Genomic DNA, 8,565 nt, shown 5'->3' with positions numbered 1-8,565 from the left:
CAGATACGAAATACTGGTAGCGATTTTCATCGTGCGAAAACGCATGAATAAGTATTATTTTGTTGAATTAAACCAAACAATTATCTTCTTTCCTGCATATATATAGGCATATGAACGTGAGTTGGTTAAGCGAAAGTATAAAAATTAGTCAATTAACAACTGCTCAATGATATCTTGGCAGCCGCCGTGAAGTAAAAAGCCATACGCACGAAGGCGAAGTTACATATCTGGCATGTATTATTCGCGCATGCTCATATAAGTACAAGGCACGTGCTTCTGATAATCTCCCTCAATTCTGATAAGCTTGACATCTTGAAGTCTGTGCACAGTGGCATTCGTACAAAGGCTTTTGACCCACTCATTTTGGCAAATTCACTTTTACTAAACTATCACATTTCTTCTTGGTTACCTTCTCTGAGCCTTTTAAGAGCCAGGATTATGAACCAAATTCTCGTTTACACTCTACGCAGCTTATATTATATGCGCCCAATACACCTCCGCGTTACAGACAACCCAAGTGGCGACGTACAAGCAAACAGCTTGGCACTGATTTTTCGGAGCACTTGCGCTTCTATTTATCGAAGCGTCCTCAAAAAAAAAAATGTCACGACGTTCTATCGGAAGCGTACTTTCGTCATGACAGTTTCACAAGGGTTAAATTCCCATACAACGCTTCAAAAGGCCGAATAAACAAGCGCGCGCATTGATGCTAATACGGCTGCAGCGAGCCAAAGGACGGTTCAGCTTGCCGTGCGCACCGCGTCGGTCTCTACTTTCAAGATCAAGGGGCTTTAGGCCTTCTTAGATCGCGCCTCGATCGCGCTGGCCGCGCCGAGCGCGACAAGTGGAATAGAGGAGGAGGGAAGTGGTTGGCGCTACTTTTTATATATAGAGGCTTTAACCGCGAGTAAACCGCGAGTAGAGCTTCCAGGGGCTTTAAACGCGAGCGATTCAAAGGGCCGTGCTCATGCTCGCAAGTGTTCGCTCGCCGGTGCTCATGTTCTCTTCCCAAGTTCTATCGAGTCTACATAGCGTGTGCAACGCTCGTGGCTCTTTTGGTCATGTTCATGCCTTGACCAGTGCCTGCAGATACGGTGCAGTTCCGTACGGTACCTATACGTTTACCTGCTACAAGTTGCACGCCACTTTTGTTTTGGCGGGCCGGTGCATCTTTTGTGCGTCTAGGGCAGATATATTTTCAATAGTGTTATGACGATTTTGGGCAATAAAAATAAATCCGCATAATTACACGTAAAGCATCTTTTGAAGTGTGAAGCAGGCCATGAATTGTAATTTTCTTACATTCTTGTCACCCATATATCGTTGTCAAGGTTTGTATGCTGTTATAAATTTGTTTTTTATCTTTCTTTAGGGCACATGTTGGAACGGAAATAAAGAGTTCAATGGTGGCAAAGCAGCCATATTTTTTAACAGTTAATTGTGTGCTCACCAATCAAACTTAAGGTAAACATATAGAAGCATGCTAGGCTTGACTGTTTTGTTGACTGTCTCTTTTTAATTCCTATGCAGCTCTTTCTCTTTCACGGAACTATCCCTGCTGGCTTCTATTGTTTTTGTCTAGTTAAGGTAAGTCACATGGTTGCAAGCTAGGCGTTCACTGTTTTTTTACTGTCTCTTTTTATTTCCTATGCAGCAATTTGACTCTTTCACGGAACCACAAGGCCTGCTGGCTTCCATTGTGTTTGTCTAGTTAAGGTAAGTCTCATGGTTGCAAGCCAGAGCCTGAATGTATGCTTATTCGGTCGCTTTGTTTATGTGCGTGCACGATCTCTGCATTGTTTCCATACTTTTGGCATTTGACCATTTCTATGCTGCTATAAATTTGTTTATGTTGCTGTAGGGCATATGTTCTGCAAACAGATGAACAGGGGCGAAACGGCGTTTGTTTCGCACAGTTTCATGCACATCTATTAATCTTAAGGTAAACGTGTAGGAGCATGCAAGGCTTGACTGTTCTGTTAAGTGGCTTTTTTGATTTCTATGCCCCTCTTTTGTGTATTGTTATTTCTTATTTGGCACCATGTGGCATGCCTGGCTGCCATTTCTGTTAGTCATAGTAAGCCAGGGCTTAACTAATTGTATTGCTGTTGAAAATGCTTGCTGTTTACTGACAACTGTGGTGTTCATATATAGTTTACATGCTTTTTGTTCCGGGGATCTTTTTGTCCTCAAGAGGGCACACTAATAATAGTTTGCACCTAATTATCTTGCTTATATCACTCATTGAAGCATAAGAGTGCACTAGCTTTTTCTCTGAAGTGAGTGTACAGCTTTATTTTATATATATCTCAAACAATAGCTATTCTGCATTTTTAAAACAGGTATATAATAAAGTTTCACATTAACTTCAGAGAAACAGCTAGTGCAATCTTGTGCTTTCAATATGCGCCCTGTGTAACCAAGCGATTTCGTTGAGAGGAAGCATCACTTCTATACGAGTATGGATAGGATCTGCTCGTACACCAGCATGGCTGTTTAAGACGGGCCATATTGACGAGTGCGACGAGACATGAGACATTGAGCACTTTCTGTGGTCGTGCCCAAGGTACTGAGATGAAAGGGACATTCTTCTGAAGAACCTGGAAAAAAAGACCTTCCGCAGGCTTGCCTGCGACACTTCGTGTTCCTAGAAGGATCAATTATAACATGCAAAGAAGCTTCATGTCTTCTTATTGCATTCTTAAAGTGGCCCTGAAACATTTTTTGAAATGGTAAGAAAATGTTGCCGATCTGTTGTAGCAGCTGCTGTGAACATGTGAGCCAAACATTACTGCAATGCATGCAGCAGGGAATTTGCAATGTCGTGTCAAACACAATGAAAAATTGCTTGCTCTCGCTTCCGCAATGTCGTCACATTGAAAGCAGCTGGCCTACCAACGCTATTGGCTGATTTCGCGATCACGAGAGCATTCTCAGTAATACGTCATTTCTTCTTTTCAGTTAATGCAATCGCAAAAGGGCAAAAATCATTTCATCTTTGCACTGGCCATAGCTGCATCAGCTGCGTGTGGCCTTTAAGATGGCAGCGGCGTGCTGCATTGCGTAGTATACCGGGGCTATATGCTGTCTTGTCTTCTCTTCTGTGTAGCTTCCAGCACGCTAGCAGGCAGGAAAATAGTCTTGCATTGGTGTTGTAACTTCACTTATAGTTGGAGGATTGGAAAACCTTTTGCGGCATGAGATTCGTGAGACGACGTCCTTTAATAGTGAGGCCATTGTATGATTAGTTAAAAGTGTTTCAGGGTCCCTTTAGGCAGAGAATGATTTTATTGGCATGTGGTAGAATACCGCAGTGATATTGTAAGAGACACTCGGAAGGAGCAGTTGCCGGCCTTGATTGCCAGGCTAAGCCCACCTGTTGCTACAACCCACCAACACCTCTACCTACATAAAAGTAATGTACTCTTGTAAGAGATTTCTTTGCAAACCATCTAACTGCTAATGACCTACTGCAAGTCGTGTGTGGATTAAACCATTTGCCAGTTTAATTTCACTCTACAGTAGCTTTTTCATATCATCTGCAACTTAATTCTGAACGTCATTTCTCTCAGATTTTGAGAGAAAGTATTGCTTAAATTTATAAAGTAAATGTGACCGAGGTAAAACAACGGCAGATATTTTGCTATTTGAAATACCGAATTGCACATCTTTATTGTAAATCAAGTGTGTCTTACTCAATTTTTCTTCACTGTTGTATTACAGAGCAAACTTCTGTGGGCAGCCAGTAGAATCCAAGAGGGAAGGGACCTGGATTCCTGTAGTTACTGCAGCTACGTCTTACTTTATGTGGTCACCTTTTCTACTGTATTTAAAAATGTTGTAAAATCATTCTGCATCTCCTTTAATTTATTAGTCAATAAAGCCGCTTTCTCACAATGTCAGGTTGTAATTTTTCTGCATGTTGTTATGCACATTTGCTTTGTACGTGTATTGCACAATTGATATATGTTAAAAAAATTTATGCAAGTTATTATATATAATATGATGTAATGCTTCAATTTCATTTTCAGTTATATAAGTAACATGTGTACTATGAAGCTAGCATACGCATGCATGATATGCTGAAAAAGTGCAGGCTTTTATAGCTTAATTAAGAATTTTGTTATACGTCCCCAGAATTCTGTTACAATTTATAACGGAATTCTGGGAACGTCTAATAAAATTCTTAACTTGTTCTTGTCAAGATGTTTATAAAAGCCTGCATAATGTTTCCGAAGCCATTATTACAGAATTCTGGGAACGTCTAATACATTTCTTGAAGTTGTTATTGTCGAGATGTTTATTAGCCAACTTTTAGCGTAACATTAGCAGGATTTACTGAAGTACCTGTAAACGTCCACGGCTAGAAAATGTCTTGACCAGGACAACTATTAGACTTTTGAATTATCCGTTCAAGACATCTTTTAGACATCAAATAGCTGCTTGTGTGTTTCGTGGGACCCGACAGCACCAAGCCGGACACCGATGCCCGTGTCCTTTCTATATCTCAGTTACTTCATTTCGGCGATGAACAGCGGCGTGATCCAGCGTTACGTTCCATCATCAACAGTCTCAGTTCCGGGCCCTATGACGAGTCACTCCGGATGTTTACCTTACGTAACGGAACTTTATACCGCCAGAGTTTTTGCCCCGAAGGCCCTGAGCGCTTGCTGGCGGTACCCTCCCACATGCGTATTACTGTCCTCCATCAGCTTCACGACGAACCTACAGCAGGTCATCTTGGTGTAACGCGCACTTATGATCGCGTGCGGCGTCGTTTCTTTTGGCCTGGGCTTCATCACTCCGTACAGAAGTATGTTGGCCGCTGCGAACTCTGCCAGCGACGCAAGAGACCACCGACGCTTCCCGCCAGCCTTTTCAGCCTATCGATGTCCGAGTAGAGCCGTTCTTCCGCGTCAGCCTCAATTTGCTCGGACATTTCCCTACATCAGCATCGTGGAACAAATGGGTCGCTGTCGCGACGGACTATGCCACGCGTTACGCTATTACGCGCGCACTTCCAACCAGCTTTGCTACCAACATTGCAGACTTCCTCCTTGACGATGTTATTCTGCATCACGGAGCGCCTCGTCAACTGCTCACCGACATGCTGTCCATGTACGTTTCCGCCGACCACCTCAACTGGGATGCTACGTTACCCTTTGTTACATTTGCCTATAATTCGTCACGCCACGATACGGCAGGTTCACCATTTTAGCTTCTTTTTGGATGGGAACCAACACTACCTTTGGATACTTTACTACCAGCCGCTCCACGACAACCATCGGAGTATGCACAAGATGCCATCGAAAAGGCTCACGCTGCGCGTCATATCGCGCGTGACCGCCTTCAGATGTCGCAGGTGTCACAGAAGAACTGTTACGATTGCTGTCACAACGATGTGTGTTACGCTCCTGGATCCTTAGTGCTCTTCTGGTCGTCGCCAACTCGACACGTTGGTCTCTCAGCGAAGCTTCTACCACGCTACCATGGTCCTTAACGCATTCTGCGCCAAGTTACCAACGTGACGTATGAGATTGCACCGGCACAGCCAATGTTATCTTCTGCGCCGGTCCAGACTGACACATTCATGTTGCCCGGCTAAAGCCGTATCACCCGTCCGCGCTTATGCTGCACTCTGACCTGCCCGGATGGTGCGCGTGTTTTCGCCCGGAGGGTAATGCTGCGAGACAGAAGACTGGCACCGAAGCAGAGGTCAGCATTAGGCCGGCACCAAAGAAGAGGAAGTAGAGGTTGCTCCTCGCCACCTTGGCTGGTTGCTGCTACGCCTGTGCTACTCGCCTGTAAATATTTTTAAATATACGTTTTTGTGCAACAATATGTACCAAATTTTATAGCCTAGAGTGGGCTCGGGGGCCCTTTAGCCATCGTGTTAAAGGACATTAGAGTGGCTAGGGCATGAAACCTTAAGCTGGAGTTTTGTTTAGGCGAAAAACAACTGTCTCAATATATATAAAAATGTGTAGCTCAGGGTTAGTAGAGGGTCCTTTAACCGTCATATTGAAGGCCCGTTGAGTGGCCGAGGCAGGCCTTTAGTCAGGCCTGACTGCTGTTTATGTGAGAAACGCTGCTTTGGGTAAAACGTATGTATAGCAAATTGGTGTGGCGCAAGCTGTCAAAACAGCAGAGGCTTGCGTTATAATTCATCAGTTGCTTGAAGCTAGAAAGGTGAAGTTTAGGAACATCTATGTGGTACTACTACTACTCTTTGTAGGGAATTACTGCACGACTGTAAAGAGACACAACGCAAGGAGACTTGTAGAAGCCGTGTGTTTTCCTTTGGGGTATGTTATTGTCATTCAAGTAATTCCCTATAATGATCATAACCCGATTAGCAGCTCAAGATGTCCTGTCGTCTTTTCCCTCGTGTTTCTCCCTTACCAGTTTATTCTATGCGCAGCACACAATGAATGTTAGTTGCAGGTCAGCGCTTCATCTGCACCTTCTTGCCAAGTCCCATGATGTTGCCCTGTTTAGACTCCACAATGCACCCAGCCCGCACCATCACCCTCGTTCATGTTCTACTATCCGTCATCTAGGCAGTACCACTATACTTACAGCTCCCATAACCACTGGCACCAAATTTCTTGCTAGTAGTTCTAACAGGATATTCTATGGCTGGAACAAATTGGAGCCGTCTTTTCGAATAATCCATGCCATTTTTCATTCTTGTTGCCCGTCATTGGCTTGGACGTGACTCTTATGTGGTATGCTTCTATTATCACGATGATAGGCCACTCTGCGTGCTGTGTGATTAGAAAAGCAATAGCAGGTCAGCTAGAGCATCTGCGGAAAAAAAAGCAGGGAATAGATTGATGGAACTGGAGCTGTTACAAGCATAAGTAACTGTACAATATAGTAAAGCCTTAACGAAGAAAATGTCAAGGAGAGAGGCAAAAGGCTGGACTGTGATAGGTGTAGTCAAACCTGATTAGCTTAAGCAGGCTACTTGACTCATTGTAAAGGGGATGCCCCCAAACATTGACATTAGCACAAGGAATGCCACGAAGTGTTGCAAAACACTTGCGATTTCCATATATCTTTCTCTACAAGGAGAAAAGGCTCACAGCTATCATCATCATCATCATCATCCTGCAGAACATGGATGTACGCCGTCGACGAGCAACAGAACAGCGCAGTGGCGATCTGCGAGTGGATGCGCCAGCTCGAGGGCATCCCCAACGTTCCCAAGCGCTTGGCACGCATGGGCCAGTGCTTCTCCACCGTGCAGGCTGTCCGTGTGCAGGCCAGCCAAGTGCAGGTCGTCCCCGACCTTGTGGGTGGCTGCCACCCAGTCAGCAAGAAACTGTACATTTTCTCGGATGGCGTTGGCTTGTGAAGGAATGGGAAAAATATCTCTTTCGTCTTTTACAGCAGGCAGCCCAAACTGGCCTCCTGAATGCAAAAGAGGAGCGCGTGATAAGAGGTGCCATTCAGGCACCTCTTGGCTATGTTCATCTGCATGCTGACTTTGGCTTAGGTGGCATGATGGTATCTGATATTTGCCGTAGCTGGGCAAGTCTATAGTACACTAGTTGTGTCCATGGGCTCATCATCTTGATAGCAGAGGGGGCAGATAGTGATAAATATGCTGGGTTCACTGGATCCAACAGCACTTTCGTTTCCACTTTTCCGTTGGGCGAAGTGTTGAGCAACACCCAAATGAAGTCTCGGCGTTGCCAGGCCGTTGTTCTTGGACAGTTTCTGGTTCTTGTGCTTTCCCTTGTTCCTTTGTGCCTTGTCAAACCATCAGACAACATGCACTGAGGATATATTTTGCAAACTGTCGTGAGAATGCTGGACCAACATACTGTACTCGTACTACCCTGTTGTGTGCTCCATTGCTGTTTTTGAAGCGCCTTCATTATTTTCATTTATTCCAGGCTCTGTGACATTGAAGCTACCTCTGATTATGATTCTGGAGCAGCTGGGAGTGCGGACAGACACATTTATCCGTCTGCAAGAAAACATGATACTTCAATTCACAGGCGCCCTCGTCGAGGAGTCCAGTGCCGTTAACGTGCTGGCAGTGTGGTCGAAGCTGCCGCTGCCGTACGAGGACCTGTCCAAGGCTGGCTTTCAGCTCACGCTGGACCCCTTCTTTCGGTCGCTGCCTGGACCCCTTCTTTCGTTCGCTGCTTCTAGCCGTGTACCGAAATGCGGTCGGTAAGTAATCTTAAAATCTTCACGAGGTGCAATTGCAGAGTAGTACAAAACCCTGTTGTGTGGTCCATTGCTTTTTTTGAAGCGTCTTCATTATTTTCCTTTATTCCAGGCTCTGTGACATTGAAGCTACCTCTGATTATGTTTCTGGAGCAGCTGGGAGTGCGGACAGACACATTTATCCGTCTGCAAGAAAACATGATACTTCAATTCACAGGCGCCCTCGTCGAGGAGTCCAGTGCCGTTAACGTACTGGCAGCGTGGTCGAAGCTGCCACTGCCGTACGAGGACCTGTCGAACGCTGGCTTTCAGCTCGTGCTGGACCCCTTCTTTCGGTCGCTGCTTCTAGCCGTGTACCGAAATGCGGTCGGTAAGTAATCT

The sequence above is a fragment of the Dermacentor silvarum genome, chromosome 1, assembly GCF_013339745.2.
Source record: "Dermacentor silvarum isolate Dsil-2018 chromosome 1, BIME_Dsil_1.4, whole genome shotgun sequence".
NCBI classification, from domain to species: Eukaryota; Metazoa; Arthropoda; class Arachnida; order Ixodida; family Ixodidae; genus Dermacentor; species Dermacentor silvarum.
The sequence above is the reverse complement of the archived record's forward strand: the minus strand, read 5'-3'. Positions refer to the sequence as shown.